The 27,222-nt window shown below is 48.0% G+C and overlaps 2 protein-coding genes across 3 annotated transcripts in view; both read left to right on the forward strand.

The window, feature by feature from the left end:
- PARP11 (poly(ADP-ribose) polymerase family member 11) overlaps positions 1 to 19,923 on the forward strand; it is an 83,015-nt gene extending 63,092 nt beyond the window's left edge. Inside the window, exon 12 of the transcript XR_009702603.1 lies at positions 19,889 to 19,923. The gene's annotated coding sequence lies outside the window, so the exon portion shown is untranslated. The remainder of the gene's footprint in view (positions 1 to 19,888) is intronic.
- The window catches only part of CRACR2A (calcium release activated channel regulator 2A), a 114,154-nt gene continuing 102,300 nt past the window's right edge, over positions 15,369 to 27,222 (forward strand). For both annotated transcript variants that reach the window (XM_061205881.1, XM_061205882.1), the window contains exons 1-2: positions 15,369 to 15,395; positions 26,820 to 27,064. The gene's annotated coding sequence lies outside the window, so the exon portion shown is untranslated. The remainder of the gene's footprint in view (positions 15,396 to 26,819; positions 27,065 to 27,222) is intronic.

A 27,222-nucleotide genomic window follows, 5' to 3' on the forward strand; every position in this document is an offset into this window, starting at 1 on the left:
AGGAAGATGGCACAGACGTTGTCATGTATTCTTCTTTGTGTGAAGGTTCTCACGCAAAGAATCTCCCTCCCTCCCTCCTTCCCTTCCTTCCTTCCTCCCTTCTTTCCTCTTGCTCAGCAAATGTCATTGAGCACCTACTATGTGCCAGGCATTGAAAATGCAAATGACACAATCCTTTTCCTTAAGTTACATCTAGTAACAGACAGATGTGTACCCAGATAATCAACATGATTTTAAAGTGTCTGATAAAAGCAGGGAGGAAGAGGACCCCGGAAGGGAAGGTTAGGTCTAGATTGTGAAGGGACTTGTATACCATCTAAGGGGCTAGATTTACTCGGGGGAGGGGGAGGGCATCAGAGAACCTGGGAGAGGCTTAGCAGGCAGGAGTCAGGACCACATCTGAGCTTGGAGAGGTCACTCTGGCCTCAGCATGAAGGGTGATCTTCTCAGAGCCTCCTTTGCTGGCTGTCCCTCCTTTTCCTGACCTCCAGATACTGGAGGGTCTCAAGGCTCCATCCTGGGCATTCTCATACCTCCCTTTCTCACGTCTTGTCTTCTCTAGCTGCACCCCCTCCACTGCTGCCAGGTGATCTCACCTCGTCCCTGATTTCAATAGGATCTATTGAGTGATGACTCCCAGTTTTATATGTCCAGCCTCTCTCCTGACCCACAGCATCCTGTATCTAAAAGCCTTCTTGGCCTCCACTTGACTGTCTAAAACCTGCTTTCCCCCTCGTTTTTCCCAGCATAATAAATACCACCAGCATCCACCAGTGAGTTCCCATCAGACATCCTCTTCCTCCTTCATGACCCCACACCAACACATCAAGACTGGCCCTTCCCCAGAACACATCCTGGATCCATCCCCTTCTCCCCACTTTCTCTACTGTCCGGCTCGGCCAAGCCACAGTGACCTCTCAGTAGTTTCCTAACTGTCCTCTCTTCATTCATTTCACCCCCTCCGGTCCACTGGCCAAATGCTAATTGAGTGATTTCCAACAAACATAAGTCAGATTACATCACACCCCCCAACCCCTGATTAAAACCTATCATTAGTATCCACTGCACTTAGAAAAATATCCCAGCTCCAACCTGAGGACAGCAAGGCTTTCTATCCTTCGGTCTCTGAGCCTCGCCCTGCACCAGCCTCTCCTGCTCGCTGCCTCCAGCCTCCTGTCTTTGGGTCCCTGGAACGCTCTGGGTGAGGCCGGCCTCTCCTCCCCCAGGCCTCAGCTCCCCATGTCCTCCTAGAGCTGCACTGTCTGTGCAGCCCCTCTGCCCTCGGCTACCTCTCCCTCTGCTTTCTTCCTAGAGCTTACCCTAGTTTACAATGATCTTACTTAGAGGTTTTATTGTCCGGCTCTTAGAGGTTTCATTAATTAATAAACCTTAGAGGTTTTATTGTCCAGAATCGTGTGAGTGAGGCTCTCGTACTCATCACAGCGTCCCGGGCCTAAGAGAGCCTGATACAGGATGCACGCCCTGAATAAAGAGACACGGCTCGTTTCCAGGGCCATGGCAATAGTTCAGGTGAGCGATGATGAGGCCTTGACCTTGAGCAGTCAATGTCAGGATGGGAAGCAGAGGAGCTGTCAGTCAACATACATGCAGAAGATTGAATCTGCAGGACTTGGTGACTGAGGGTGTCAGGGGTGAGGGAAAGGAATGAAAGACTTTTCTTGTCCGGGTGGATATGATGCCATCGATTTGTGATGCAAAATCCAGGACAAGGAGCAGGAATGAGCATGGAGACGTGTAGAAGCTCGAGGCTGGAGAGGAATGAGGAGAACTGATGACCTGATCTGTAGAGTTGGCTTCCGTTCTAGAAAAATTTTACAAGTTTAATTAGACTTGTAGATATTTTCAATTAAAATCCAGGTTTTTGCAAGTTAGGCATGCACTAAAATATTGTATCTGAGTCTACTTTTTTCTCTACTTCTATTTCTAATTCTTTGTCTTCTCTTCTACCTTTAGAAATGGTGTTTTGTGTGTGTGTGTGATACACTCAAAGAAAATGCCAGAAAGTGAGTATCCCGATTTAACTGTCTGATCAGGACTCTGCTATTTTTTTTTAAATATAAAATATTTTGGCTTCAAAACATTTAAAATCTCCAGAACCACGTGACTTTTTCAGATCCTTCGTATACTTTGAGCCCAGGTAGTGAAATTTACTGAGGTAAAGAAAGGAATGGAGAGTTTTAGGGGTGGATGGCATGTCGGAGGTCATCAGTTCAGCAGAGGAAAAAATGCCCACGTTCAACAGAGCTTGCCAAGTGGCTGAAGTGGGAAAAGAACCCAGGGGTTGTCCAGCTAACTAAATCCACTGAGCAGCCCCGAATCTCGACCTGGCTTCTGATGGCAGCTTCTTTGGAATGCTGGTGGCCTGTTTTTTGCTGGCTTGTCACGGTCTCTGTATTAACTCAGTTTAATTTTCCAGCTGTCACAGCCAGCGCCCACCCTCATCCTTTTCCATTTCAGGGCCGATCCACGGTATTTAAGCAGAAGTTACTGCCTTGTAAACGAACTTACTTACAAAACAGAAATAGAGTCACAGATGAAAAAAACAAACTTATGGTTACCAGGAAGGAAAGCGGGGCGTATAAATTGGGAGAGTGGGATTGACATATATGCACTGCTATATATAAAATAGATAACTAATAAGGATCTACTGTATAGCACAGGGAACTCTACTCAATACTCTGTAATGACCTATATGGGAAAAGAATCTAAAAAAGAGTGGATATATGTATATGTATAACTCATTCACTTTGCTGTACACCTGAAACTAACACAACATTGTAAATCAACTATACTCCAATAAAATTTTTTTTAAAAGTCAGTCGTCTGACTTACTACATCTCCGACCCCTCCGTCCCTCTTTCTGAGATAGGAACCCTCTCTTGCGCCCTTCCCTTCTACTTCCATTGCAGGACTTCTGGCCCCAGCAGGTGTTTTGTATTCCTGGCACCAGCAGCCAAGTCGTCTAGGGAATGATCCCCGGAGGAGAGCTGGGAGAGATTCTGCATATTTGTCACCTTCTAAACTCTTCTGACAGCCTGCCTGAGCCTGCCTGGTTCCTCCACTTAAGAACCTTTGTCTGTACAGTGGAATTAATACCAATTTATCTGACAGATCTTGAAACAGCATGGGCGCTCGCCCCGTATTGGCTGACCATCGTGCTAGCGGTAGGGACCAGCCCACCTGGTCCTTGAAACACGAGAGACCATGCATGTAGGAAGGCCATCCTCGCTTTCTAATCTTCAGAAGAGACTGACTTGTGAGCAGACCACGCCCGGGGCACATCCTCCGGTGGCCAGCTCTTACCGCAAGATCCATACTTGGCTCTGGCCACACAGGGCCTCAAAAGATGAGAGTTCATTTTCCGTTCATGGCCTCCCAGGGCCCACCGAGCTTCAGTCTCAGGCTGGATGGGAATTAAAGGTCACTCAGGAGAACCATCCATATTTTGTGACCATATGGGGACATTCTCCAGGTATGACTTATGGATCTGGTCAGGATGGAGCCAGAGTCTGCGTCTCCATCATTTATGTGCCTTTTGAGTCAGAGAAGGTTCACGTTGCCTGCCCAGAAGTGAATCAAAATCTTGCCTGGGAGTCGATGTCCCACGTGATTGGACTTCAACTTATATTTATAGACTCATGTGCTACTGCTCCCGGACACAGTTCTGTATTTTAGCAAAACGATATGGTTTTTCTCCCAAATACATCTTGTGCTTTCCCATTTCTAAAAGCCTCTACTTCCATGTACATATCTTTGCTTCTACTAGTGGTCTTGCCACTTTGTCACTCACAGTTACATCCATCCTGAAGGTCTGATTTCAGCAATACTTTCTCCATAAAGACTTTTCCTGACTCTTCCCCTCAAAGGCTTCTCGCTTCCTCAAAACTCTGACGGCTCCGTTTGTATCACTGTTACCACGTTAGCTTCTAGTTTAGGTATTTGTGTGCACCTTGTCTACCTCCTGCTGGAACTGGATTGTAAACTCTCCGAGGACAGGCCATTCTCTGCCATCTCTGTATGCCCCACAGCATCTAAGATAGCCTTTTGCACAAACTAGGAGCTCCATCAACATCTGCTCTGAAATGAATGAGAATCAAGAAATGAGTTGTTAAGGAATTTTGGAAAACTCAGCTGGCGACGGGGTCCAGAGTAAAAGGGAAAGTCAAGAGCAGGAAATGTGCTGGTTTGATCCCTCTTTGGGGGAAGCCAGCTGCAGCCCTAACAAAATTCCTTCCTTAAAAAAAAAAAAAAGAAAGAAAGAAAAGTCCCAAAGCAACAAAGTTGGCAAAGGAAGTGATGACGTCAGCCTTTCATTCCTTCCCAGATGTGTCCCTCAAAGAACACTCAAGACACCAAATGACATCTCCAGGCCTCATCTTCCACGTAGGTTTCCTGGAGAGTGCACACACACACACACACAGACACACACACACACACACTCATTCCTGGGGGACAAACAACAAGTATGTTTTAGATGCTTGATAAGTATTCTTGTTGAGGCAGAAAGTGTCACTCAGGTTATGCAAGTACAAAGCATTAAAGTACATTTAGTTCTTTTTCTGTGCAAAAGCCAAGATTGTAGATGAGAATTTATTTTTGTTAGATTTATAATAAATGCACATGGATTATCACAGGTATCAGAATTATCTCTATATCGTGATGCTAAAAAGTATTGAGCAGGTGGCTGAAACCTGACACCATGTCCCAGAGCTCGTGACAGTGAAATCCAAGGGCCCACAGGGCCAATGGACCACTGGAAGGTGTGACCTGACCAGGTCTGGCTTTGGCTGGGGCTACCGTGCAGTCAGCCTGGGTGGGTGAGGGGGAGGGAGAGGGAATTTATGTCACAGCAGGATGTCCTTGTCTGTACTTGTCTCTCTGGGCTTACATCTTCCAGAGGGCACATCTCCCTTGCTGAATCAGTCCTGAGCATCAGACTTTGTTTTTACAGATTTATTGAGGTATAATTGGCATACCTTAAAATTCACCCCTTGCAAGTATATGATTTAATTATTTTTAATAAATGTATAGAGTTGTGCAACCATCACTACAAGCCAGTTTGAGGACATTGCTATCATCCTAAAAATGTTATTAAGTTCATTTGCAGTCAACATTGACTTCCATCTCCCGACCCAGGTAGTCACGGATCTGCTTTCTGTTTCTGTAATTTGACTTTTCTGGGCATTTAATATAAATGAATCATATAATATATATATAGGCTTTGCAACTGGCTTCTTGAAGCATGATTTGTTTAGGTTCATCCATGCTGTAAAATGCACAGGTATTTCATTTCTTTCTAGCACCAAATAGCATTCCATTGAGTGGATATACCACATTGGGTTTATCCATTCAGCAGCTGGTAGACATTTGGATTATTTCCAATTTAGAGCTATTATGAATAATGCTGCAGTGAACATTCACTTACAAGTCTTTGTGTGAACACATCTTCATTTCTCTTGGATAGATTCCTTAGAGTGAATTTGCTGGGTTTTGGGTAAGTTTATATCCAAAGTAGATGTCCCATTTTCATTCCTGCCAGGAATGTGTGAGTGTTCCCATTTCTCCAGATCTTCCTCAATACTGTCCTTCTAAATAGAGCACACTAGTGAGTGTGTGGTGGTATCGCACTGTGGTTTTCATCTGCATTTCCTAATGACTAATGACGTTGAGCCCCTTTCCATGTGCTTATTAGCTATTCATATGTCTTTCTTGGTGAAATGTTTATTCAAGTCTTTTATCCATTCTTCAGTGGGGTTGTTTGTCTTCTTATTGAGTTGTAAAAGTTCTTTTTATATTCTGGATACAAGTCCTTTATCAAATACATGTTTTGCAAATATTTTATCCCAGTCTGTGGCTGGATTTTTCCATTTGTTCAGGTTGTTTCTTGAAGCATAAAGGTTTTTTAGTTTTAATAAAGTGCAATTTATCCATTTTTTATGGCTCTTGTGTTGGAGCCATAAATATTTTCACAAGGTTTCTCAAAGACTTTTCTCCTATGTTTTCTTCTAAAAGTTTTATAGTTTTAGCTCTTACACGTAGGACTATGATCCATTTTGAGTTAATTTTTATGTGTGATGTGAAAGAAGGATCTAGGTTATGGATATCCCCCATCCCAGTCCCTCTTGCTGCACAGATTATCATATCTCCATTGAATTGTCTTGTTACTTTAGTTGAAAATCAGATGACCATAAATGTAAAGTTTTATTTCTAGACTTTCAATTCTGTTCCAATAATCTATATGCCCGTCTTGATGCCAATACCACATTGCCTTGATCACTGAAGGTTTTTAATAAGTTTTGTAATCATGTGGCGTAAATCCTCTAACTTTTTTTTCTTTTACAAAATTGTCTTGGCTACCCTAGGTCTTTGCATTTTCCATATAAAATTTTAGGATCAACTTGTCATTTCTACCAAAAATCAAATTAGGGAGAAATGACATCTTAACAACATTGAATCTTCCAATCCATGACCATTTCACCTTCATTTATTAAGATCTTACTTTAGATTTAATTTGTTCTTCTTTTTCTAGTTTCCTAAGATGGAAACTTAGGTTATTGATTTTAGATCTTTCTTCTTTCCTAATATATGCATTCAATCCTATAATTTCCCTTGAAGCACTGCTTTCACTGAATTCGACACATTTTGATAAGTTGTATTTCATTTTCATTTAGTTCAAAATATTTTAAAATTTCTCTTGAGACAGGAAAGTAGGTAATGGTTGGAGAGGTAGGTAGACTGACTTGAGACTTCTTTCACCATGAGTTATTTAGAAACGTGTGGTTCAATCTCCAAATATTTTGGGCTTTCCCATCTATCTTTCTGTTATTGATTTCTACTTTAATTTTGTTGCGGTGAGAACACCCTTTGTATTATTTTTATTCTTTTAAATTGTGTATAAATGTTGTTTAATGGTCCAGAATGTGTCTATCTTGCTGAATGTTCCATGTGAGTTTGAGAAGACTGTGTATTCTACTTTTGTTGAAGTGTTATGTGAGTGTTGCTTAGATCCAGTTGATTAATTGTGCTATTCAGTTCAACTATATCCTTATTGATTTTCTGCCTACTGAATCCATCAGTTACTGAAAGAGGGGTCTGAAGTCTCCAACTGTAATAGTGGATTTGTCTCTTTCTCCTTGCTTTCTATTTTGACACTCTGCTGTCAGGTGCGTACATGTTAAGGATTGAGTCTTCCTGGGGAATTGACTCCTGTATCACTAGGTAATGTCCTTCTTTATCCATGACAACCTACCTTGTTCTGCAGTCTGATTTGTCATATTAATGTAGCTCCTGCAGCTTTCCTTTGATTAGTGTAGCATGGTGCCCCCCTTTTATTTAATATATCTGTGTCTTTATATTTAAATTGGGTTTCTTATAGACAACATATAGTTGGGTCTTGTGCTTTTACTCATTGTGACAATCTCGGTCTTTTGATTTCTGTATTTGACATTCATATTTTAAGTGATTTTTTATAACATTGGATTAATATCTACTGCATTTATAACCACCTTATATTTGTTACACTTGTCCTTTGTTTCTTTTTTTGTTTTCCCCTCTTTCTTTTCCTTCTCAATTTCTTCCTCCTGTCCCTTATAATATTGCTGTCATTCACTTATCTATATGGTATAATCACCCCAAATGTTGTTATTACTATTACTCTAAACAAATATTTATCAATTAGATCAATTAAGAATGAGATAAGTAAAAAATTTTATTTTACTTCACTTATTCCTTTCCTGATGGTCTCCCTTTGATTATATAGATCCAAGTTTCTGACCTGTGTCATTTTCCTTCTCTCTTTTTCTTTGTCTTTCTTTCCCTTTATTTTTTAATTGAAGTATATGTGATTTACAATGTTGTTTTAGTTTCAGGTGTATAGCAAAGTGATTCAGTTATACATACACACATATATATATACATTTATATTCTTTTTCAGAGTCTTTTCCATTATAGCTTATTACAAGATATTGAGTAGAGTTCCCTGTAGTATACAGTAGGTCCTTGTTGGTTATCTATTTTATATATAATAGTGTGTATATCTTCAGGTGAGACAGGAAGGCTCTAGGGAACTGGAGCTGGTTAATTGCCCTTCCCCCCCCAGTGGATAAGACTCTGGTAAAGTTGGTCCCTTGGAGAGCAGAACTTCGTTATGGAGAATGTTCTGGGCATATATAAAAATGGTTACCTCCCCCAACCTCTGCCTGAAACATGAGGGAATTTGTGTCGGGTCCTGACCTTGAGAATCCAGTGGGTTCCTGAAGGTAGAACTCGTAAAAGTGGGGGGGCCTCCCTAAAACTGCACCTCCAGGAGATTCTCACTCTGCAGCAAATCCACACTCAGCCTCCACCAGTTCATCAAAATTATCATTTAAGTGTTTCTACCCTTTTATGGCCACAGCGACTTCTTCCCCAGATGATCTGATCGAGGCTGTGGTTCTCCATATTCACCTGTTCCCCCAGGATGGTGCCTTGCCTGTGACGTCCATTTTCTGATATTCATTTTCTAAGATATTCATTTATTTTCAGTTGGTTCAGCTTTTATCTCGTCACAAGTATAGAAGTGATGAGTTCCAAGCTCTTTACTTGTTACAGCTGAAACTGGAATTCCTCCATTCTTTTACTTTTAATCTCATTGTTCCTTTGACTCTAAGCCAAAGGAACTCTACTTCTACTCTACTCTACTCTACTTCTCTTGTAGACAGAATATAGTTTGGTCTTGCTCTTTTTTATTCAGTCTGATCATCTGTGCTTTTTAAGTGGAGTGTTTAGTGACAATTCTGTACCCAGTTCCATGCGTGGGTCTTTTTTCCCACACCACCAAGCCATTCTCTGACATCAGCTGGGTTTTCAATTCAATTTTGACACTACCTGGAGATAGCATCTGATTCCACAGGTTGAGGGTTCAGTCGCACAAGCCTGTCCCCCACTTCAGATGCCAATTGCAAGTCCAGGTTGTTACCTGTGGTTCTGACCAGCCAGCTATAAACTGGAGGTTCCCACGACCCCCTCCTCTGGTTTGATTAATTTGCTAGAGTTGCTCACAGAACTCAGGAAACAAAGGATATCAAAAGATACAAATCAACAGCCAGATCAAGAGATACACAGCACAAGGTCCCAAACAAAAGAGCTTCTGTCCCGGTGGAGTTTGGCGCCCAGCATGGTGGCACATGGAAGTGTTCTGGTTCACCAACCTGGAAGGTCTCCAAACCCCATCCTTTGGGGATTTTATGGAGGCCCCATTACACAGGCATGATTGATTAAATCGTGGGCTATTGTAATTGACTCAACCTTCAGCCCCTCTCCCTTGCCCAGAAATCAGGGGGTGGGACTGAAAGTTCCAACTCGCAATTCATGGTTTGTTCCCCTGCCAACTAGCTCCCCCATCTTTAGGGGATTTCCAAAAGTCATCTCATTAACATAAACTCAGTTGTGGTAGAAAGGGGCTTGTTATAAATAACAAGACACCCATTTTACCTGTATGACTCTGAAGCTATTTGGGGAACTGAGGACAGGAGACCAAATATTATAACAAAAGATGCCCCTATTGCTCTAATCACTTAGGAAGTCCCAAGGGTTTTGGGAGCTGTGAGTCAGAAACCATGGGCAAAGACCAAATATATATTTCTTATCATAAATCACAATATCACAGTAGCCCATTTACATTTAGTGTAATTACTGATATGGTTGGATTTACATCTGCTATTTTGGTATTTGTTTTCTATTTTTCTCGTGTCTTTTTAAATTCCTCTCCTCCTCCCTTCCTTCCTTCTTTTGTGTTAAATAACTATTTTTAGTGTATCATTTTAATTCCTCCATTGATTTTTTTGCTATATTTTTAGTACTTTCTTGATGGTTGCTCTAAGTATTATAATATGCATCTCAACTTACTGCAATCTAATTGAGAATAACACTAAATTAATTCTAGAAACTTTGTTTCGATATATTTTCCTTTCCTCTCCCTCCTTTGTTCCATTATTATCATATCTATTTCTACATAGCTATTTCTACCCAATAATACAGTGTTATAATGTTTGCTTTATACAACTTCTTTTAAAGAAGTTAGGAGAAGAAATGAGAAAATATATTTATAGAGCCTTTTGTATTTACACACGTCTTCATCATTTCTGGAACTCTTCATTTCTTATTGTGGTTTTGAGTATTATCTGGTGTTACTTTCTTTCAGCCTAAAGGACTTCCTTTAGTATTTCTTGTAAGGTGTGTCTGCTAGTAAAACATTATCCTGGTCTTTGGTTATCTGGGAAGATATTTTTCAGCACTGTGAATATGCCAGTCCATTCCTCTGTGGCCTCCATTGTTTCAGAATGGATTCATTTGTATAATTTCTACCTTTTTATTGAGGTTTTTAAAATTCATTGAAGCATTGTTGTCATACTTTCCTTAAATTTTTTAACATAGTTTCTTTTACTTACTTAAACATATTTATAATAGCTGCTGTAAAGATTTTGTTTGATAAACCCAACATCTTAGGGACACACAGAGACAGTTTCTCTTGACTGCAATTTTTTTTTTCTGAATATGGTCACACTTTCTTGTTACTTTGCCTGTCTTGTAATTTCTTTGGTGAAAACTGGGTATTTTACATAGTATATTTAGCGACGATGTCTTCTAATTTTCCACTGAATGGTGTTGGTTTTTGGTGTGTGTGTGTTTGTTTAATAACTTGCCCGCACTAAATCTGCTAAGTTTACCACTTCTGCAGGGTGCATCCATGAAGGCCTCTGCTGTTTGGTTTTTCTTGTGTTTTATTCTTGAGCCTAGCTTTCTATAGTCGCCCTTTGTCTTCTTAGATCAGTGTTCAACCAAAGGTTGGTCACAGGTTGGGCTCAAGTACCGCGAGCCAGTAAGACCTCCACTCTCTGCGGATAAATCTGTGAGCGAGCTGGGCAGCACACTCCAATGTACAGGTTTTTTTTTTTTTTTTCCAAGTCTGCCCAGGCTTCTGTTTTCCATCAAGCCCTTGCATCTCCACCGTACGCGTGGGCAGGTTCCACTGGCCAGCACTGTGTGGGTGCCGTGGGCTGTTCCTGTCTGTGCAGTGCTTGCAACGTGGGTCAACCCGAGATACGTGGAGAGTTTATCCCTCTCCCCATGGCTGCTTCACCTCCCTCAGTTTCCTGTTAAATTTCCAGGTAATCAGCAGTCCATTGCTCACCAGTGTCAAGCTAGCAGGGCCGCGGGCCGTCCATGTGCACTTGCTTCTGACATCACTGTGTAAATTGACACCTCTCCAAATACAGAGGCCACCCTGGCAATGACAAAGCACTGCTCGTTTTTCCAGTCTTCCCTGGTTGAAGCATCAAACAACAGAGCTGCTGGGGATGGGAACAGCTCCAGGCAAGAACACAAATTCAGTCGTTTTCGTGGACAAACATTTCTCAGTTTGTGGCATGTTTTCGGTCAGTTTCTGGAGGGCTGAAATGGTTGTTTGTGACAGTTTTGACCAAGCTTTATAGTTGCTTTTTGGAGAACTGGTTTATCAAATGCTTTATGTTCTCATGCTGGAAGTTACCCTCTGAGTAGGAGGTTTTACTGTGTCTTTCCCAAGCCTGGAGAAGTGATGTACAAGGAAGGTAAGAGCTCTGGGCTGAAAGCTTTTCAGTCTGGACTCTGCCTCTTAACCAGCTCTTGCCCTTTGCCATTTCCTTAGCAGAAAAGCAATGGGGGTGGATGGGTGATTGCCACTGTTTTTCCCATTTTGAAAATGTTAAGTTTCTAATAGGATTCAGCTCATAAATGTACACAGTGGACCTAAAAATATTAATTGATTTCACCCTTTCCCTGATCCTGATGTCATTTTTATGTCAAACTTTGTCTCCAAGGAAGGTTATGTGTGTGTGTTTCATCTAAGAAGAGGCAAGTCCTTTGACTCCAGTAGAAAAAGGAGGTAATCGATTTCTTTTTCTCCCTTCTCTTTCCTTCCATCCCCTCCTCTTTTCTATCCCCCCGCCCTGCCTTCCCCCCACCCTGTCTCTCTCCTCGTTTCTTCCGTTCTATCACTGTGAGCCCTGACTTAGTCCCACGCTCCGGACTAAGTGCTGCCTACGTGAATTATCCCCTCTGCTCCCCACGGCAACCTCGTCAGGTCCGTCCTGCGTTAGCGACATATGACGCATGAGGAAACTGAAGGTGGGAGAAACTTCCCGGTTTGCTCAAAGCCAAAGAGTTAGTTTGTTTCTACCTCTCTATCCCCTTCCCCTCTGGGACACCAACTCCAGAAATAAATTGGGTATGAGGCGGCAGTGCGATCGCGTCTCTGGGAGACATGGTTGGGAGTCGGGGGTGGGGAGTAGGATGTTGCCCCCCGGCTGTGAGGTGAGGGCGAAGGCTTCCTGTGCAGGGGCAGCGTGAGAGTTGGATCTGGCCCTGGACTTTGGATGGAGACGGCAGGGAAGGCCCTTTGGGCCGGAGAACAAAGTGAGCACAGCACTGATGCTGGAGTGCAAAGGAGGGGCTCTTAAAGGCCTGTTGTCGGTGAGTCAGAAGGAGCGAGCTCACAGGTGCTGAGGGCTTTGGAGGCCAGCCTAAAGATTTTGGAGTTCATTCAGAAAACACAGAAAGGGTGTTCATGGAAGGTTTTCTTGTGCAGAGAGGGGACAGGTCTAGACTGTGCTTTGTATTTGTCATCATCTGGCCGTCCTGTGTAGGGAGCATTGGGGTGCAGGAGAGAATAAAAGTATTCAGTCAAGGTCGTTGTGCAGAAAGAGGCGAGGAAACCTGAGCCCAGGTGACAAACCGGGGACGGAGACTAGGGGCAGGCCGAAGGCATCACCACGGACATTCCATGGGACTTCGGAGGACTTACAACCTCTTGAATCAGTAGCAAAATCCTACTACAAATCTCATCTTTTATTGCTGTCTAGTGAGATGTTTTATACCCTCTGTATTGTTTTTCCTGAAATAACGTTAAGCAGTTGTAGTCTTGATTATTTTTTCTTTTCCAATGGGTCAAGAGACAACTGTAGCTTTTAAAAAAATAGCTTTAAAAAAATTTTACATTTTCTCTGGGAGGCAGGACAGATGCTGTCCTTCTGCATGGTGCCCCGGGAGAGTCAACATTGAAAGGTCTGTTTGTTTTTTTGGCTTCCACCTGTTGGAAATTCTGTCATCGTAGCTGCTGATAATAAGGAAGAAGGGCCAGCAGGGAATTCCTGCACTTGGACTGGGAATGTTTCCACTGTTCCCCTGGGGGACCACACAGGAGCAACTGGCCTCCCATTATAGTTGAGAGCAGCACATTAGCAAGAAAACACAGAGACGCCGCCGTGGTGGGGGGGTTGGGGGGGTTGGGGGGGGACTCAGGAAGAGGAGAGCGCATCTCCCTGAAGTGTGCCCTGCAAGCCCACGGACTGCCCGCCCCCGCGGGGGGTGGGGGGTGGGCAGCAGCTCCTTCACAAAGCGTAAGTGGAGTTTGGTGAGAAAAACAGCCCCTTGGAAGCAGTGATTCCTTGGATGAGTCTCAACCTTTCCAACCCTCAGTTACTCCACCTGTAAAATAATACAATGAACAGTAGCAAAGAATCAGTAAGAGCCAACGCATTCGGCATTTTTTATGTACCAGCTACTATTCTAAACCCTTTAAAGACACACTCTTATTTAGATCCTTAGAGCAACCCTGTGATAGAGGAACTGTCACTGCCCACATGCTAGCAATGGAGGCAAGTTCAGTAACTCGTCAAGGTCACAGCAGACAGGTTGGAGCACCGAGGTCCAAAGCCAGGTCTCTGGCTCCAGACGTGTACTTCACTGCTGATATCTTAAGACCTCATGGGACCCGGGGGGGCAAACAAGCATCAGTACGTGGAATGGCTTTAGGACTCGAAAGGCAATCTCAACCCACACCGTAACAGTATTAATACTACCTTTTAACAACAACGACAGCAATGGTAGGTACCTCTGATGCCCCTGATCTCTCTGCCCTCGGGGGTGGGTAGGCTTCACATCAGATGAGCTACACGAGCCCTTGCAATCCTCGGACGCTGATAATAAAGGTCCTCCTTTCCCCTCAAGGGGCTGGGAGAAGGGCAGGCCATCTGTGCAGCTTGCTCTGCTACCTGGAAGGCCAGCCCTCACATGTGTATGACGGGGCAGCACAAGACTCAGAGATGGACACAGTCATCTTTGACCTTGGGGCTGACGCAAGCAGGCATACCCCAGAGCAGGGACGGAGAAACCCAGTGCGTGGGGCAGGGGTGCGAGAAGGAGGACGGGGGAGGCCTGACAGCCTTCTGAACCTCTGGTGGGGACGGCTCTGGTGCATCCCCTCGCTCTGGTGGGGTGAGGGGAGGCTGTGAGCCTGTGGTACCCGGGCTTCATGGAGAGGCACGTCCACAGCACATAGCAATTTATAACAGCATCTTGATAAGTGTTTATCGAGTGTTTCCATCCCTCCTGGAACGGGGCTTGGTGTGGAGGGGAGGGGAGCAGAACCGAGGAGAGAAAGGAGATGCTAATCTATAAACCAGCGAGGGAACCGTGGGTTCACCAAGAAGGGGCTGAGAGTTCTGTTGGGGCTGGCGTCTGGGGAAGGATTCCCTGAGAAGCAGGCATTTCAGTGGGGCCTGGATGGATGAGTAGGATTTCGTGTGCAGGCAGAGAAGAATGGGAAAGCGCATTCCAGGCAAAGCAAGAGCCCCCGGCAGCTGGTGTGTGGCCGCCAGAGCGTGGCTGCATGTGTGTGTTTCGGGGAGAAGCTGTGAGTCTGGAAAGTTAGCTCGTGTCCAGAGAGTGTGCGTGGAGGGCCCTGTGTGCCAGGCTCAGGGTCATCCTTCAGCCCGACTGCCTCGGGAGGCCTTTGAAGATTTATTTAATGCTTTATTAATTGGATGCTTTTTATTACACAAGCCCTCATGACCACGGTAGAATGTGCAGAAGAGGCAGAAATGTATAAAGGACAAAACCCCAGAGATACCAGCTGGAGGGGGCCTGCAGGTTTTCAGGGAGACTCACCTGGTCTGTAACTTTTTCTAGCGGGCTGCTAAGGCCAGGGACTGATGTCCACCTTTAGAGAAATGCCTGGAAACATCCCAGAATGGGGGCAAGAGGCCTCTGGGACTCCGGAACAGAGGGGCCCAGGAAGCCCGACCAGTCAGGCAGGCTGTTACCAGCAGCCCCGCCCTCGACACCCAGGCTCCCCCGCAGGGCAGTCAGAGGTCGCCACCGGCCCGGTCCCCACGCGGCGGACGCGCGCAGATCCCGGAGGGCGCCCAGGAGGCGGCGGCTCCCGGCGCCGCTTCCGCTGGGGGCCGGTTCAGCGGCGCGGGGTCGCGCGGAGCGGCGGGAGAGCGGGCGGTGCCTGACAGCTGTGGGCCGGCGGCGCACGGTGGCGGCGGAGTCGAGGCGGCGGCGGCCGGTGCAAGGTGGGTCCGGAGGAGGGAGGGAGGTGGGAGGTGCGGGTGGGAGGTGCGGGTGGGCGCCCCCCACTCCCCTGCCCGGCAGCCAGGCCGGGTGGCGCTTCCTGCTCTCTGGCCCGCCGCGGGGGCCAGCGAGTGTGTGCAGCACATGGAGTTCCGAGGTGTGCGCCCCAGGGAGCAGCCGGACTCCCCACCCCTGTCCCCAGACCCCGCCTGGCCCTGGCCCCCCTGACGCTCTGAACCCCGTGCGGACTAGAGGAGGGCCAGAAGCCCCCGGTCTGAGATGAGAAGGGACCTCAGGGACCCTGTCGCCACACCCAGCCTCTTCATTTCACAGAAGAAGAAACCGAGGTTCAGAGTGGTGAAGTGACTTGTTCAGGATGGCAGCTCTGGAAGCCAGAAGTCCTCACCTGGAGGTCAGTGCTGCTGGGAGCCCTTGCAACAGGGCCAGGACAGCAGGCTGTGGCCCTGAGTAGAAACAAAGCGCTGGGAGAGACGGAGTCAGAAAGACAAAGAGACAGAAAGAGAACCTCCCAGAGCAAAGGAGGGTCAGGAAATGGGGCGGCACTTCCTCCCTGGCCCCGCTTGAGATGTGGTCTGGCTGCGTGACTCAGCCAGCCTTGCTGACTCTGGCCTATGTGTGTGTGTATGTGTGTGCGTGCACAGGAAAGCCCTCTGACTACATACGTCTGTCCACATACACGCAGTGACCTTGCTGGGAGTCTGCCCTGGGTTTGGTATCTGAAGAGGATACCAGGGACCCCAGATGACTTAGTTCTGAGCGGCTCCAGACAGCAGGAAAGGCCCGGAGGGTGGGGTCCTCGGAAGGGGGCGGATCAGAGTCCAGGAGAAGAGGCTAACTCATGAGGCAGTGAGTTGCCTGTCTCTGGAAGAAACCAGCAGGTACCAAAGAATCTTTTTATCAAGGCTGTGGGCCTAGGAATATGAAACTTGCTAGGGCAGCGTACTCTGTATAGAATTGGAATTATTTTAGTTTGAGGGTCCAGGGTTCGTGTCCTTTTTTGGGTGACATTACCATGCATGGCCATGTTGGGTAGTGTTTGCCCGTCAGAGCTGCTCTGTGCACAGTTTTGGGGGATAAATGAGAGGCTTGTGTCAGCCCTCGGAGGTCCCCTCGCCTCTCAGTACTGACTGGAAAGGGTGATGAATAACGTGAGTCTAGGGTGAGTTTGCAGGAGGGGGTGGTCACCTCTGCAAGGAATGGGTCAGGTGGCCCTCTGGAGGTGGCGCTTCGGCTGGGCCTTGAGGAGGAGGCTGGGTCAGGGCATTTGGGGGCAGGGACGTCTCAGCAGAGGCGGGGAGGTGGCGGTGTCTGGGGACCAGGGAAAACGCAGTGGGCAGTGTGGTGCAGAATGTTGGTTGGGACGAGGTCGGGGAAGGCCTGGTGTGTCAGGCCAGGGAACTTGCGCTTCTTATTCGGCCTGGGCATTTTGGGATGGGTTCTGAGAAGGGCAGTGAGGTCACTGGGGTTCAGAAGAACTTGTCATTTGGCAGCGGTATTTGGGAAGCCAAGGATGCTGTGGGAGGAGAACCCGGGAAGGAGAGGAGGCTGAGCCGGGCTGCAGGGCATGCAGAGAAGGGCAGGACCAGGGATGCTGCTAAAAGGGGCGAGGGTAGGAGGAGAAACAGTCTGTTATAGGCCAGGACCTGTGGTAGGGCATTTCCACCCAGGATCCCATGTAGTCCTCCCAACAACCTTACGAAGAGATTGTTACTACTGTCTCCACTCTGTAAAGGAGGAAACTGAGACTCAGAGAGGTCAACAACTTGTCCAAGGTCACACAGCACATGAGTGGTGGGTCAGGGACTGAACCAGAGAAAGCTGGAATAGATCCAATCTGGCAGCTAAATAAATGTCAGAGGCCTGAGCGGAGGAAGAGACCATGGTGATGGAGATTGGGGTTCCAATGCTGGACAGGGAAGCCCAGGTTTGGAGCAGCGTCGGGTTTGGTGGTGATTGGAGATGTGTGAGCCTGTGATGGTCCCAAGCACCGGGATCGGGGCTGCAGTAGCTATGGCCTGCACCCCTGCCTCGAGGCTCCCTGTCATGGGTTTGCTAAGCCCACAGGCAGCTGGGGGGTGGCCGGGCTGAGGGAGTTTGTTGGGGGATCCCCCAGGGATCTGGTAAGTCAGTCGCTGAGTTCACGCCCACACAGAACATGCATGCGTGCTGTGTCCGTGCTCAGGGCCCTCAGGCATTTGCCATTACTCCTTGGGCGAGAATTCGTTCAGGTTGTCACACTGTCCCAGGCCTTGGTTCCTTCCTGTGTTTCACCCATGAAAAGGGCTGGACAGACCCTGAAGATGTGTTTGCAGAATATTGTGGAATTCCACAAGTGCCTTTTCAGGATCCTAAGAACAGGGCCAGGCCTCTCACAGTGTCAGAGCATCTGGGTGACCTAGGGCCAAGTGTGCTCAGTTTTACATATGGGGAAACTGAGGCTTCAGAAATCACGGTCCTTCACCAGTGGTGAGTGAGTGGCAGAGAGGGTGCCGACCCCTGAGCTCCTGGCCCTCTCCACTGCCATGCGGGGGGCAGCCTCCAGCCTCTCCCTTTATAAAATAGCCCTGGGTGGGGTTTTTCACAGACAGACCCCCACATCGGATGGACCCTTTCCAACTGTTATTCTCTTTTTCCCTCTTAAACAATACACACTCACACCCATACACAAAATGGAAAATGATTTCCATTCACCCGTCTGGTGGTCAAGTCATGTTTGACGTCTCAGAGGGTTTCCATTTCTCTAAGGGAAATGTGGTAAGACCTACCTAGTCTAGTCAGTGAGCCAGAAAGCATCCCATCCCCGTGTGCAGAGCCAGGGGAGTCCCCACTAAAGTCAGAAAGTAAATGAGGTGGCACCCATAGGGAAGCAGCGGAGAGAACAGGCGGGAGACCGGGAGACAAAGGGAGGAGAAAAGGAGGAAAGGAAAACTGAGCAAGTTTCCGGCACGGGGCAGAGCTACCTTTGGGGACACACCCTCTGGGGACCTGCTTGTCCGATCCTCAGGCAGCGTGGAGCAGGGAGGCAACCAGGGGGACCTAAAAAAAGACAAGAGCTACTCAGCCTGACCATCCATCCTGCAACCCGTTCACGTTTGAGAGTGAAAGGCAGAGTGTTGGCAATGATGCTGGGACAACGGGCAGAAGCCAGGATGTCCTGGGCGAATTGTCATCCTGATGACAGCCAGCACACATCGAGCGCCAGACGTGCATCTGCTTGTTTAAGCCTCACGAGAACCCAGTGGCGTAGGCACTGCTATCTTTCCCGCTTTACAGGAAGAGTACATGAGAAACAGAGAGGCAGAGCACCATGCCCAGGGTCACACAGCCAGTAACCGGCAGAGGCAGGATTTGCAGCAGGCAGTTTGGCTGCCCCAGAGCCGGGGCCCACAGCTTCACACCTCACTGGCCCTGGAGGCTTGGACGCACCAACAGCTTTGGCACAGACAAGACTCCCTGTCCCTTTCCACGACTCAGCTCGTGACCTTTTGGTCCTTGTCATCCCTTCCCCGCTGTTCTCCAAGGCCGATTTGGCCCTGACTTCATCTGTGGTTGAGCCCGAGGTGATGGGGAGGAAGTGCCCTGCAGGTTCTGTCCTCTGCGGCCTCTGCACCTGCTTCAGGCTGGTCTCTCCCTTCTTTCTTGCCTTGTAACCGCTCTGCCCGTTCAGACAAGGTCACGGGGACGGATGGACTGGGTCAGACACAGGAAGACCCTCTTGAAGGCCAGTGTGGGGAGTGGCTTGTCTGCCTGAGGGGACTCTCAGGGGCCACCGTCTGGGGGACTAAGTGACACTCAGGGGCCTCTCCCAGCTTGAGGAATATGAGCTTTTCTTTTGCGACAGATTCTTCCGAGACGTTGCATTCCCTTTGTCAGTTTGTTTTGGCTCCCAGCCCTGGTTTCTCAGAATGTCAGCAGTACTTTCTCCCCTGCCTGTTTGTTGACACATCCTGGTCGGGCTGGCGTGGCCGAGGGGGCAGTCACGGGGGAGCAGCCCAGAGGCAGCAGAGCCTGACTCTGGTGACAATCCAGCGGTTCTGGAAGATGCAGGGAGGAGGGAGCAGACAGGTGTCCCACGAGGCTCAGATTCCAAGGGCCTCTGAACCCACTGAGCCTGTGGCCCTTTATTTGCATAGTAGAGCAGCCCTGAGGCTAGTTGGCTTGGCCCCGGCCCTCAGCTCCCGGGACCCCTGGGTCTGTGCAGCTCCGTGTCCTGCTGGGCCGAGAGGAAAGCTGAGAAGGGCAAGACATAGTGCACACGCTGTGGGTGTACTGAGACCTGCCGGATCCAGGATCCAGCGGTGTGGTCGCCCGCCTCCCAGACCTGCACTTGCATTTCTGGCCAGGCAGCTTCCTGAACTCCCTTTTTAACTCAGGGGAATAGGAGGCTGGCTCCAATGGCTGAATTACCAGGGCAGACAAGAGGAAAATCTCCTATTACTGGGCGATTGGCTTATTTTCACTTTATTTACTTTAGAGATCACTCCGTGTTGAGCTCCGGGATTTGGTGAATGGATGGAGCTTTGCCACATTGAAGCCGTGTAAACACAAACCCTTGCCCGCTGGTTTGGAAGGTTGCATTGGTGCTGAGGTGGGGGAAGGAGACCAGCTTCCCGCAGCGCTACCCTGATCCAACACAGAATGTCAGGAACCCCCTTCCCACCTGTGCCTTGAGGCTGGATGCACAGAAATGCACCAGGCGTGGCTAAGAGCTTGGCTCCAGTGGACTCATTGGTCCTTACTACAGCCTTGCAAGATAGGTAACTATTATTATTATTCTCCCCATGTTATGGATGAGAAAACCAAGGCTGCGAGAGCTGGAGTGACTTGCTTGAGGTCATACGGCTCCTAAGAGGCTGAGCTGCGATTTGAACCCAGGCAACCTGGCCCCAGGGTCACGGGCTCAACCCAGCCTGCCCCTCGGGATGCTGAGCACCGGGAACAGTTCTGACTCTAACCAGCCACGTGTCCTCGGGATTCACTTTTCTGGCCGGCAGGGGCTGGGTCACCACGTCAGCTCTTGTTCTTTATCGTGATCAGTTGTGCTTTTCTGTCCTCTCTTTGTGTCTTGCTGTCGCCTGACCCTGCATCTGCTCAGGGCAAGGTACTTTATTTCTGGGCTGTGGTTGTCCTGCTACGAATGTGGCTAAGTGTGTTTCCTAGTTCTCCAGCAGGCATTCTTTCTAGCATTTTTATCTTCTGCGCTGTGTCTCTCTGGCACATTTCTTTTTTTGTTGGGGGGAGGGGCTCAGCAAGGCATTTAATTAATTAATTAATTAACTTTTAATATTTTAATTTTATTGGAGTAAGTTGATTTACAATGTTGTGTTAGTTTCAGGTGTACGGCAAAGTGATTCAGTTATACGTATATATATATATTTATATATGTATATTCATTCTTTTTTAGATTCTTTTCGCATATAGGTTATCACAGAATATTGAGTAGAGTTCCCTGTGCTATTCAGCAGGCTCTTATATATAGTAGTGTGTATATGTTAATCCCAAGCTCCTGATTTATCCCTCCCACCATGTTTCCCCTTTGATAACCATAAGTTTGTTTTCAATATCTCTAAGTCTGTTGCTGTTTTGTAAATAAGTTCATTTCTATCTTTATTTTTTAATTAGATTCCACATGTGAGTGATATCATATGATATTTGTCTTTCTCTGTCTGACTTACTTCACGTCGTATGATGATCTCTAGGTCCAGCCATGTTGCTGCAAATGGCATTATTTCATCCTTTTCTGTGGCTGAGTAGCATTCCATTGTATATATGCACCACATCTTCTTTATGCATTCATCTGTCATTGGACATTTAGGTTGTTTCTATATCTTGGCTATTGTGAATAGTGCTGCTATGAATATTGGGGTGCACGTATCTTTTCAGATTATGGTTTTCTTCAGATATATGCCCAGCTCTCTGGCACGTTTCTTGTTGCTTGTCATTACCCTCTCCGTGAACTATACTAGCCCCTGCTGTGTTGCCCTGTACTCAGGTTTTGGGGGTTCATCTTTGCTCGGGGCTCGGAGTTCTGGCTTCAGTAGATGTGGTGTAATTCTGGGGATGAAGGCAGCTGGAGAAGCAGCAAGGCCCCCAACAGACTCCCACAGGGACCCCTGCAAATGAGAGAATGTATTGAGTGCCTGCCATGTGCCAGGCACTTTTTCTCATCTAGGACTTAGCATCCCCATTTTACAGATGAGAAAACCAAGGCTCAGAGAGGTAAATAGGTCGTCTGAGTTCACACACCTAGTTCTGGTATAGACACCTCCCTCAGGGACACCCCACCATGCTGCTTCTCCCTGTGCCCCACGCTGGCTGCCTGCAAAGAGCTGCCCTGGTGGGTGGAGGGCTCTGCTTGATACCGGAGCTCTGTTAACACACCTGTAAGATCCCCTGACTCCACACCAGGTGAGCTGCCCCAGGCACAGGCCAGTCAGAAATACAGGGGTGGGGAGGGCCAGTTAAAAAGTCTGCTCTGGAACTTCTTTTTAAGGAATGCAATTTTAATACATTGAACCACAGCTCAAATCAGAAACAAAGACGCAGAAAGGAACTGCTAAGGGAAATGAATGTTAATGAAAAAAAAAATGACTAGGCCTCCATTATGTAATCACACATTGCAAACTAAAAATATTTTTTTAAACGCACAAGTCCTATTTAGTGGAATTAGAAATAGAATCAAAAGCTCTAATTTGTACTGAATAGTGATCATGTTATTCCACACACCACATCTGAATTTCCTGACACTGGAGGGACTAAATCAATGCGGTTTTATTGAATGTTAATGCACCCCCCCCCAAAAAAAAACCCTCCAGAACAAAAGCAAAATGGTTGAACACCTACTGTGTGCAGTGCGTTGTACTGGGAGAAAGAACAAAGGCCACAGTACTTCTTCTGACAGCATAGGAGACCCCTGCCGAGGGAGCAGGACAGACTGTATGTTCTCTAGAAGGACTTGGGCTTTGGAGGGGCTTAACTAGTTAGGCGAGAACAGAGCGGGGCCTGCAAGGATGGTGGAATTCAACAGATGGGAGTGGTGGGGTCCTGGAAGAAAGTTCCATGGGAGCTCTTCAGTCCGTCTTAGTAGACAGCATCTGAGGACCAGTCTGCATGGAAATTAAACCGATGAAGTTCTGCCCAGGCCGGAAGATGTGCCTTGACCCTCCCCATATTTCTAAGGGTCACCTCCTCCTCTGGCTGGCCTCCACTGACTCAGTTTACCATCTAAAAGCTGTGAGGACCCAGGATGCGGCCCTGGACCCTCTGAACCTTCCTGTTTCCTGTGGATAGAGGTTGTCGTATAGAATCAAGCACAGCTGGCCCTGCCTGGCACACGAGTGTCTGCTCTGGAGGGGGTTCTCTAGAATCTGCATGGGTGTGTGTGTGTGTTACATGGACCACGCTCCGTTAGGAAGGAGATGGTGATCGGAGCCCCACAGAAGGTGCTGTGGGGCTGAGGGGGAAGCAGGTAGGCCCACCCTCAGAGACTGACTCCCTTCGTACAAACTTATCCACCAGGAAAGCCAAACAAAACAGACGGCAAGGAGAAGCCAGGTGATACCCTTTTAACAATAGGCCGCTGTTGATTTCTCTCCTGTCTGCTGCCTCGTCAGCCCTGGTTGGTTATAGGGCCAAAGGCAGCTTTTCACAGTTGGCCCCGTCCGAGGTCTGGTCACAATGGTTGGTGGAGACCTCTCTGCCCCTGCCTGCCCGGGGCTGTGGTGTGTCCCTCACCGGGCAGTGGTGCCATGCTCCGTCTGCAGCCGGCGGAGTCTCTGGGCTAGGCTGTCCAGAGTCACTTTAGAAAGAGATGCTAACTAGCACAGGGATGGTCATGGCTGACCATCTCGCTATCACCCGGGGGACACGTGTACCCACCCCACTGCCGATGGCAGGTAGCTTGACCTCCAGGCCAACTGAGCATGTGTTTTCTTTCCTGGGACTAAGACACAAGCTGAGTGACCAGCTCCCGTCTTCTGGCCCTGCCCCATCTGATGGGGTCCTGATGCGGCCCTCCTAGGATGCAGTTCTAGAACTCAGTGCCGGGGACGAGAGCCGGCAGATGGGTGAGCAGCTGTGCTTGGTGGCAGGTTCGTGTCGGGAGGAGCTTCTCCACGTGCTGGTGGTGGGCCTGGGCTGCCTCACTGATGAAATAGCTGTCCTTCCCGTCTCTTAGGCAGCTCGTGACAGTGGGATGAAGCAGTGACAGGTGAAAGTGCGTTTAAGTGGGGCTGCTTATATTTTTTGCAACCCAGTGGTTTCCATCCATTCATCAAGTTGGGCTTAATTAACCATTTGCTTCGTAGGTCATCTAACAGGTCCACGTGGTGTCGGCTCAGGCCTGGGTGCCTTTTAATAGGGTGGCCGCACAGTCTGTTAGGGGACTGAGGCTTAGCCGGCGACCTATATTCCAGAACTCTCTGGCCCGCCGAAGCAAGACCCTCAGCTGGCAGTGGGAAGAGTCGGGCTGCCGGGGACCTCAGGGACCCTGGGCTCTGCTTCCTTCCAGAGCAGCCTGGAGACACCCACAAATCTAGTGAGAATCTGAAGGCTGGTCGTCTTCAAGAAACCATCCACAGTGTGTCCTGTTGTTCAGAGCTTCTGCCCTCCCTTTGCAAATATTTGCCCAGGCGTGGGGAGAGTGGATGTAACCACGGATAAGAAAGGATGGAGGATGCTGGGAGTCAGGGAGTGCGGATGTGTGTGGTCAGACACCCGTGGGCTTAACTTGGTGTCGATACAGTCAGTTCTCGTTCCCGGAGAGCCTCCCGTGTACAGAGCCCTGAGCTGCGAGATGGGGCTAATGTTATCATCCTTCACTTAGAAGGGAGGAACTGAGAAGCTAAGCAACTCGCTCAAGGTCACACAGCCGGTCAGCGTAGAATCAATCCAAGCACGGGCACTTGGACAGCAGAGCCCCCGCTCTTAAGAGGGTCAGTCATGTGACGCTGGTGATGATCCTTCATAAGGATGGAGCTCTTTGCCGCGTACACAGCCGTCCACGCTCTGCTTTTAAATCTTTACAGCAGTGAGGTGAGCATTATGCTGGGTATTATATACCTGACGGTGCATAGTAAATGAAATTATGACTGAGGAAACAGTTGGGAAATTGTAAAATGCTCTACAAATATGGAATAATTGTTGACTCCAATTTACAGGTGAGGAAAATAAAGTCAGAGAGGTTAACTGGCTTGCGTGGGGACACATAGGGCAGAGTAGGGATGTCAGCCCGGGCCCTAGGACCTCCTAACTGGTGCTATTTGTTTCCTTGACATCATCAGGGAAAGACTGGTTCTGAGTTTATCTGTCCCTTCTCCATCCCAGTCTCCCCTCCCTGCCCACCACCACCAAATTGGTGCCATATGAAAATTAGGCAGAGAATCTAAAGGAGACTAAGCTCACTTTCCTTAGCTTGGCTTCCTTGTCCTAAATGAAAAGGAGAGTGAAGTTAGGGGTGGAGTTGGGGGGGTATCTGTCAGCACGGGGGCGGGGGGGTGGGATGCAGAAGCTGCACAGAGGGATCCTTTGTGTGCTGCTACCTCCTAGTTGGCGGAAGAGCCCTGGGAAGGGGTGGGCAGGACAGGCCATTTTGCCCCCATGGATGGGCCAGCACGTATTTTATGATCTCATGAAACTGTGAACACAAATTTATTTTAAAATTGTGAGTTAAGCTGGAATCCAGGGTCTATCCCTGGGGCTTGTGTGTTCACATGCAGTATTTATAAAATAAAGAAATCATAAATATTTTGTCTGAAAGATCTTAGGCTTGCTACTGAAAAGATGAAAAGAAAACCTCTAAAGCATCAGCTCTGCAGTGCAGCCTTTTACGACGTGGAAAAGTGCTAGAATTCTGTCTCACACTTGAAGCAGAGGGGGGGATTCTTGCATTTGGTTAATTTATTTTGACCTAGCTTCTAGTTCACTGCTTCTTTCTCAGGCTGTATCTACTATGCTATTAAGTCTGTCCACAGTTTGTGATTTCAGTTATTTAATTTTTATTTCTAAAAATTCTCTTGGGTCCATTTTTCTTCAAATCTTCTTGATTATTTCTCATGTTTTTTTGTCGTTGTTGTTCCCTGTTCATATTTACCAGCACGTCTTTAATTTCTTTAATTACATTATAGTCATTATTATAGTCAGAACCTGAATATCCCATTATCTGAAGACATGCCTGGCCAGTGAGTTCCTTCCTTTCTTGCCAGCTTATCAATGCTTTTAGAAATATTGTTTTTTATCATTTATACAAGATTTTCAGTGGGAGGTTCCGTCTAAGTACTTAGCCTGCCGTAACACGGGAAATAGAAGTCCAACATATTTATTTAGTATTGACAAAACTAGGAGAGGGAAAAGCAATGCAATGGAGGTCGGCCTTCTGGACCTAGAAGCCCACCCTGCACTGAAGGCTTCTGTGAGTGCCCCGAACAGCTCATGAGGTACCTCAGTGAGTAGCAGTCATGGCGTGGCTCACCCAGTGGAGACTTGTTCTGTTCAGCACCCACCCACCGAGGACGTGATGCCAGAAGGAGCATTGACCAAACAAGAGGAGGAGATTTTCAGGAGTCGTTTTATCTCTGAGAGTTTCCAGGATGGATGTAGAGAGGACCGCGGAGTCCAAGGCAGCCTCCACCTCTCCTCTGCCTTTGCCACATCGAACCCCTCCATCCTCTTGATCCCACTTCTAAATAGCCTAGCATCCATTCACCTGTACCTACTCATCTGCCTCCGCCCTGGTCAGGACACACCAGCGTTTGTCTGGACTGTAATATTCCCCTAACGGGTCTCAGTGTATCCACTCCCCCTCCTAAATTTATTCCCACAAGGAACCCAAGTCACCTTTTAAACATGCAAGTCAGATCCTGCCTCTTGCAGCCTTTAGGTGTAGCTTCAGTGATTTCTCACGGCTGTGTGGATGGAGTCCCAGGTCAGCATTAAAGCTCTCATCCCAGAGAACAAAGCTTAATCCTGCCACTTCCCTGATACCAGAGGAAGGTGGGCCTGCATCTCCCTTAGGGGCCAGGAAAACATTTCCAGGGTCCCTCCCACGAAGCCCCTCTCCTGTCTCAGTGACCAGAGGGGGGTCAGAAGCCCACCCCCACCACCCTCCGGCAAGGGCCTGCACTTGCTTTGACTGGATGGGGCCCTGAGCTGAGCAGAAGGTCGCTTATTACCCTGAGTGATGAACAAAATTGGAATCTTTTTGGAGAGGAGGAAGGGAAAAATGAGTGATATTAGGCAGGCAACCAGGGTCTGCTGCAAAACCTGACCCAGACCACAGCTGGCAGTTGATTTCAGAAGTCCCAGGAGGAAAATTAAGAGACTTTCAGGGTGTTCTCTATCCTGAGATCTATAATGAGTTACTTGAAGCCAAACTGAGGACACCTTCCCTCTGTGTGTTCCGCCGGCAGGTCCCGCCCTGACCACAGCTGCCCTTCAGGAGACTGGCCTGGAGCCACGGTCGGGCCACTGGGCTGCTTGTCAAGGGTGGGGCAGCGGCAACTTGCCACCTCGCCTCGTCAGCCCGGCCTGGGGCTCCACCTGGCACTCAGCACGGCCACGGCTCTTACTACGGAGAGAGCTGCAGGAGGAGCCCCGGTGCAGCAGGACCCCGGAGACCGGGATCCAGAAGAAACCGCAGGACAGACCAGTCAAGGTGAGCTGCCCCCACCCCTGCCCACCCCGGGTGTGTAGCTGGACACGAGGCTTCTTATGGTGAGAATCAGAGGTTCCTAGAGGCAGGTATGGTGGGAGCAGCCACCTGCAGGAAGGCTGGGCCGAACGAGCAGAGGTTCGGAATGATGCCACAGGAGA

This window comes from Eubalaena glacialis, chromosome 11 (assembly GCF_028564815.1).
Source record: "Eubalaena glacialis isolate mEubGla1 chromosome 11, mEubGla1.1.hap2.+ XY, whole genome shotgun sequence".
NCBI lineage: Eukaryota > Metazoa > Chordata > Mammalia > Artiodactyla > Balaenidae > Eubalaena > Eubalaena glacialis.